The 7,202-nt window shown below is 42.9% G+C and overlaps 1 long non-coding RNA gene across 1 annotated transcript; it reads left to right on the forward strand.

The window, feature by feature from the left end:
* The first annotated feature begins 325 nt into the window (after nt 1-325).
* LOC130600427 (uncharacterized) lies at nt 326-6,383 on the forward strand. The gene is made up of 3 exons (XR_008972454.1): nt 326-437; nt 4,288-4,437; nt 5,765-6,383. It is a non-coding gene; the product is annotated as an uncharacterized LOC130600427 (long non-coding RNA).
* The last annotated feature ends 819 nt before the right edge of the window (nt 6,384-7,202 follow it).

Consider the following 7,202-nt stretch of genomic DNA (forward strand, 5'->3'; position numbering starts at 1 on the left):
CATATTTAAGAAAGGGGAAAAAAACCCTGAATTTTGCAGCTGGAGAGAGGAGAGTATGTGAGAGCAACAGCCTTGCAGACGCCAAGATCAGTACAGAAGAAGGGGAGGAGGTGCTCCACGCACCAGATCGGAAATTCCTCTGCAGCCCATGGAGGTTAATGGGGGAGCAGATCTCCACCTGCAGCCCATGGAGAACCACACACCAGAGCAGGCAAGTGCCCAGAGGAGACTGTGATCCCATGGGAAGCCTGCAATGTAGCAGGCTCCTGGTAGGACCTGTGGCCCCATGTCGAGAGGAGCCCACACTGCAGCAGGTTTGCTTCAGGTCCTGTGGGAGACCCACATTGGAGCAGCCTGCTCCTGAAGGACTGAACCTTGTGGAAGGGACACACTCTGGAGCAGATCAGGAAAATCTGCAGCCCCTGGGAAACACTCAGGTGGGACACGTTTATGGAGGACTGTCTTCTGTGGGAGGGGTCCCATGCTAGAGCAGGAGAAGAGTGCAAAGAGTCCACCTTGGTTTTGATTTTAGTTAAAGAATTTAGAACCTCATGTTAATAGTGAGCTATTAATTTTCTCTGCTCTCAGCGACAAACCTATACAGTATTGTATACAATAGGAACCGGTCTCCCATTGAAGCCACACCAGCAATTTCCCACTGGATTGGTTCATCAGACACTCTAAAACTATTTCAAGATCAGATGGTGCCTGTGCAGAGAAGAGGACAGGGCTGCAGGGGGTGAGTAGCACAGTGGCCACTTGGGAGGTTTAAGCATTACTGACATAATCTTCCAGTCTCCTGTCTCCCCTCTCCCCATTTCTGCTGCTGACACTTGCTGTTTGTGCCTTTAATGGTACAGGCTAAATATGTAAATCTGTGCCTGCAGTTTGTGGGGTTTTTACATACTGTGCCATTGAAGCTTAAAGCGATCCCGCAGCCACTCCTCAGGGAATGCTCCGTCTGAGCTAAGTCCATTGCAGTCACTGTCACAGCACAAATCATCTATGCACACACGTGCACTTACACACAGAGCTCTCAATTTTTCTACTTCCCATTGCTGCCAGTAGCACCAGGAGCTCTCTACTGATACCTATTGGTGCTTTATACTGGAGAGCTAACCAGGATATGGGGAAAGTGGGAGGGCCCCTCCACAAGCCCCATAAGAAGCCAAGTGTGATTGCTCCATAGCTCCACCTGCTTGGTTCAACCTCCCTTTCACCCTCTCCCTCTGCTTCCTTTAATCTAAACCAAGAGCTATTTAGAGTGCAAAGACATTTGCTCTTTATCTATTGAAAATACCCCCCATAACCCTTTTGTCTGCTCATGTCACTCAGATGATCAGCCACATCCTCTCTGCAGTGACAGCTCCCCAAGATGCACGTATTTTCTACTGCCCTGTTGTTTTATTCCTGCATTTTTAAGAAAGACATATTTTAGCAGCTAATTATACTAACAGCCCTTCAAAGATAGGGCCAAAAAATGTAAAACTGCTTACAGAAAGGAAATTAAGACACTGGGTTATCTTAAAAGGATAGAGTTCACTACTAAATTCATTGGTGCTAGCCTGTGGGGGTCACCTGACAGAAAAGGTCAAGATAATTATGAGGGGTGTGCTGAGTGCATTGTATCCCTGATGCATGAAAATCGGTTAGGTTTAAGTATTGTAGCAGTACCCAGGACAGATTAAAACTCTTTGAGAATCGCAAAAGCAAAGTAAATTTTAAGGTCCTGCCTATGGGATGGTGCTCAAATATTCTGCATGGGGATCACAACCTGGAGCTGAAGAGCAAGAATCTGGTGCCTGGAGAACCCTTCCTCATTTCACAGTGGATTTACTGAGGAGCAGGTGGGCAGCTGTGCTGCTTTGTGCTCAGCTCCTCACGTACAGATGCCATGATTGTTTCATCCCACCAAATTCTTGGACACCTAAGATTAGATGTCACTATGTCAGACTACGGTGTTTGTGCATTACTGTCATTATCAGTACACAAAATGAGGTTTACATACTGAATAATGATACTTATACAGCACTCATCATCAAGGTATTTGAGCTTCCTACAAAACCAGACATAAAGCATCCCCCTTTTTCCTCAACAACCAGCTAAACCATTTTCACAGACATATCGAGAACTCAGACACTCCTGTAATTATTTCCATGCTGCCTCTGTCATTCTCTTGGTCTTCTACAGGAGCACAATTCACTTCCCCTGGTATTAATGAGTAATAAATAATTCATACAAAAAATAAAAAAGACACCTAACAAAAGAGACATGGGCATACTTCAGGTGGCTACTGCATTATACAGTCTGTGATGTCGTTTTCTGTGGTAAAGCCCTGTAGAATTGAAGGGACAATGATAACCTTTCCTTACATTTTGAAGATCCTATAGAACAGGATACAATTAACATCTTTGTCAAATAATATAATCCGGTAGGATGCCTCAAACAGGTTGCAGGAGACAGAATTCTATTTCAATTCCAGAAGAGAGGACTGTTACACTTCTATAGACTCCTACAGGTTTTATCTCTCTTAACTTCTGCAAGACTTTCCCAGGGGGGTTTGCACATGAGGTAAGAATAGTGGGAGGAAAAATTACTGGAGAGAGACAGGAAAATGTCTGGCCTAAATTTACTACCAAGAGCTGTCTTGGGAGTCTTAAACATAGTGGAACTATTCAGCTCCATGATAAAGGGGTCAGGTATGTTCAAAAGAAGGCTAATGAGGATAAAAACAGAAACAATAGGATATGTAATTAAAATGCTTTATCTGCCTAATAGTGATAGGCGGAGTACAAAGTCCCGGGCTGCAGCAGCAGCCCCTCACCTGCAGTAGTGGCAGCAACCAACTGGACAGTTGGTGGAGGTGCCAGACTGGTGCTCTTCATAGCCTGTGAAAAGGCCCTTTACCCAGGGGGCTCAGAGAAGGCATCTGGTCCTTACATGACAGACAAGGTGAATTATTTTGAGCACAGAATGGATCAGACATCCTTGATCAGTTGGCATGCGTCTATCCAATGTATATGGCACCTTTCAGTTGTGTTCTACACGAAAGAACTGCACAGTAGCCTACCATGAACACTCTCCATGCTCCCTTTTCACTCAATTGCCTCCTCACACCAGTCCTCTTTTTAGTGTATCCCTACATAAAAGGTAAGACTCGGTTTTGAGGTGTTTTTTTTTTTTGTGGCTGCTCAGCTTTGGTGTTGTTTTTCTGAGAGTAGCAGAAAGATATAGAAAATACTTACTTTTTGTTGTTCATTCATCTATAAGCTGACCATGATCTAAGCTCTAAGAGGGATCCTGCATTGGTGGGAAGAGGGGACTTCAATGTGGTTAGGCAAGAGGGGACGCTGAATGGTTGTTTGGTGTTGGAACACAAATACTGTTTATGTTCTGTTAGACAAACACAAAAGTTAAAAACAATCACCTGAAACACACAACTCTGAGACTCCAGGCTCAAACACGCAGTTAGGAGATGTCAGAAATGTGTGACCTTAATTAACCCTCCTGTGTGCACGCATTCCCCAGAGAGCCTGTTTCTCACAATGCAGGGGACAGAAAAGAACCACTGCACAAGAAACTGTTTAACGTTGTTCTTTCTACTCTCTGCTTGTGTGGTCCCAGGCTTATTTGCTGAACACTGTTCACTTCATGCTGAAGGTAGGATTACTCATCTTATCACAGACATTCTTGTCACATTCCTAAGTTCAGCAGCTGTGGACCTCACATAAATTAAAACACTGTTTTCATCTGTGGAAAAGGAGAGCTTGGCATTGCCCACATTTAGCTGAGGAGATTGCTGAGGAACAATTTCTATGAGAATTTCTCCCTCTGAAATGGTTAATAAAGCAAATGAAATATGGTTTTTGCTGTGAGCAGAGCTGTTCAGTTTTAGTAATAAGTGGTGCTACCGATACTGCATAAATTTTGCATTTTCAGCCTAGCCCATGTAAGTGCAGGTACCCTAGTTGTTCGTAAGAATAATTAACCCATTTTCAGCATCCTATCAACTGATGAACCCCAACAGCAGCCTCACTTTACTCAAGACTTCAGCTAACCTAGAATGAAGTCCTTTGCACCAAGGTTGACTTCCTTTAACTTTTGTTACCTAGTTCCTTGCTACACTAACTAGACTCATTTGTCTTCTTCAGTCTGTCCCAACAAAATTTTCATCGGCTAACTTCTATTTTAGATACGTCTTCCACAAAGGGAATATTTTTTCCCCTTTAATTTTAAAACCCAACAGTTTTTAGAAACACCTGTCACTGTTCTCATCTCTCCAATCAGTGAGCCGTGTGGGTGTCTCTCTCAGTGGAAGCTGACAATTTGATGATACTTCATCAGTGTAGGACTCCTGCTGAGAAGTAGATTGAGACAAAGAAAATGCCTCTTATCATTGGAACAAATAAGAAATCAGATTTTCTAAATTACTGCTAGGTAAGTTGTATTTCTTTCTTCTTTTTTTTGGAAGTCTGCATGTGTGTGTATTGATATTAACATTGGCCAGTTCATTCCAACTTCTCTCTCACAACCACGCAAGCACTAATGCCACCAGCAAAATGAGTCCTCAGAAAGAACCACCAGGCTGGGATTCAAGAGCAGTACTAAAATACTGGCCGCACCAGAGTTTTCCTGCAAACCTCAGGTAATGTTTCTTTAAGGTCTGAATTCACTGAAGAATACAAGCCTGGAGCAACAATTCTTTAATCAGAAAGTTTATCTTGATCCTGATGGTATGTGTGCTCTGATTTGTAATTGCAAGGCTGTCTACATTATCAGGAAGGACAGCTATACTTAAAAAAAAATTAAAGATGGCCTTAAATTCTACAAAAAAGCATGCGTTAGTACTGGAAAGCAGGGAATGTAAGAATACAGGGCAAGAGTTAGGGAGGGAGTGGAAATCCAGCCCCCCTGAAATCAGTTGGAGATGACAAATCAAGGGGGACCTTCCCACTTGATCTTTGGAATGGAATGCCCTATTGCCTCCTAGATTGCTCACAGTAAAGAAGATCACAGCATCATTCTGCAGGTTGACAGAATATTCAGTACATGAGTGGCTGGCGACAAAATGCCCAAACTCAGGCCACATTAAGAATAAGTAGTTGATAGAAATCATTGCTGGAAATCCTCCTTATCATTCAGTGTGTTGGAGCTCCCTTTCCTTGTATTACAGATAACTGGTGTCCCTTTGAAGTTGCATGACTGAGAGATTCAAGATCACCTGCAGCCATCATCGAGACAAGGAGTAAGAAAGACAAGTGGTAGGGGTTAGTCATATACAGTGCTGCATGGTTACAGAAAGCATTGCAAGAGTTCTCTTAGGATGATATGAGTGCTTTTTGCACTCCTACACATGAGGGATGAACTGGGCCCGGTTCCTCTTTCCTAGTAGGAGAGTTTCTGTACCTTTGGTCAGGCACTGGGGAGCCCTGTACAATAACAAAGACTAAGCCAGTATATTTGCAGGCAAGAAAGGCTACCTGTTTGGGAATTTAGATACCACTGGAGCTAAGGGGAGTCCAAACAGTATCAGGAACGTCACCTGCCTATTTCTGGCCAGTTTCCTGAGACTTTCAAAATCATGTTGCAAACAGGATGTAAAAGTCTTCCTCCTCTAAATGCACCCTCCCGCTTTCTTCCTTTCCTGTTTCTTCATGGCCCAGGGACTGTTCTCTCCTGATGTCCACAATCATTTCAACAAACTCAAGTAAAGATAAAGTTTTCTCCTGGACAGAATCCTGTGTATGCTGCACTTCTTCTGTAGGCAGATGGTCTCTCAGGAGACCATGAATGAACAGTGTAGCACTATCAACATTAGTTCTGGTGCATGGAAGAAATGTGCCCTCCATCTTCATGGTGTGGTGCCTGGATCTTGCTGACCCATAACACACCAATCTCTTGCATTTTTCTGTAGCTTTGCTGTACTCTCTTCAGTTCCTCCCTTGGATGCCAAGTCCTGAATAGCCCACAGTACAAGTTACAGCTTGCAATGTCCAACTGACTTTTACTGTCATCAACGGACTGATATTTGTTTCATGTAGTGAAATGAATGCCTCTCCTAGCTGTTTGGAAAGCAAATCCCTCTTTACCCTCCAGCTGGTATTTGCTGTACTTGAGTGAGCCTGGTAAAATTCTTGGGTTATAATTTCATGCTGCTGTGTTTGGGCAGAACTAACAAGATTTCTTAAGGCCTCCTTGAGTTTTTTAAGCCAAGCAACTGCTCTTTTCCTTGATGGAGCTCTCCACGGCCTTAACAGCATTGCACACACAGATCTTCAAACAGGGACAGCAAGCAAACAGTGTATTACCTGCAACAGCAGGTTCTGCTGAGCATAATGATGCACTGAGATAGGACCTTACTGAACTTTATGAAGTTCCCCACAACACAGTCATATTGCACCTTTTATGTCTGTGCCGGGGTTCACCCTGGCTGGACACAAGGTGCCACCAAAGGTGCTCTGTCACTGCTCTCCTCAGCAGGACAGTGAGGAGAAAATGTAACGGAAGGAGAAAATGTAACGGAAGGCTTTTGGGTTAAGGACAGGGAGAAATCACTCACCAATCAGTACCATGGACAAATCGTTTAATAATTTTTCATTTAGGAAGTATAATGACTGCATACATGAACCAGCATCGATATTTATGCTAAGATATGCATTGTTTGTATATGAAACATTATACATATACATATCTTAATTGAGATGATTTCCTTTTGAAGAACTCTTTCTGGAAACGAGTACAGCCTGCTGGGCATTCCAGTTGTTGAATGAAAAACATTCTAGGAGACCACCACAACATTGGCCAATGTTTAACAACTTGCTGTACCTCCAGAGTATAACTGACAGCTATTCTAGAGAGCCCACTGGTGCCATATATGAAAGTAAATCATGCTTCAATTATTCCATAGTATAGCTCACTGCAGCACAGGGAACATGCTTTCCCAGCAGCTGTTATCAGCTTACTTGGAATTCTTGACCAATATCATTGAAAGCCCAATATGATAACAAAGGCTACAAATTATTTCCACGGTATGTTAAAGTTAAGACAGTGAGCTGTAAAATAAAGAGAAATCTCTCTATTAGATAGACCTGTCTCAAAGTCACTTTTTCCTTTAGAAATCATGATCTACACAGTTTCATAAATCGATGAAAGGATTTTGACCATTAAACTTAATTGATACTGAATTTAAAGGCATGAAATTA

Source organism: Pezoporus wallicus, unplaced genomic scaffold (genome assembly GCF_028554395.1).
Source record: "Pezoporus wallicus isolate ANWC-B61680 ecotype Strahan unplaced genomic scaffold, APGP_CSIRO_Pwel_v1 contig_6732, whole genome shotgun sequence".
In the NCBI taxonomy this organism is placed as follows: Eukaryota; Metazoa; Chordata; class Aves; order Psittaciformes; family Psittacidae; genus Pezoporus; species Pezoporus wallicus.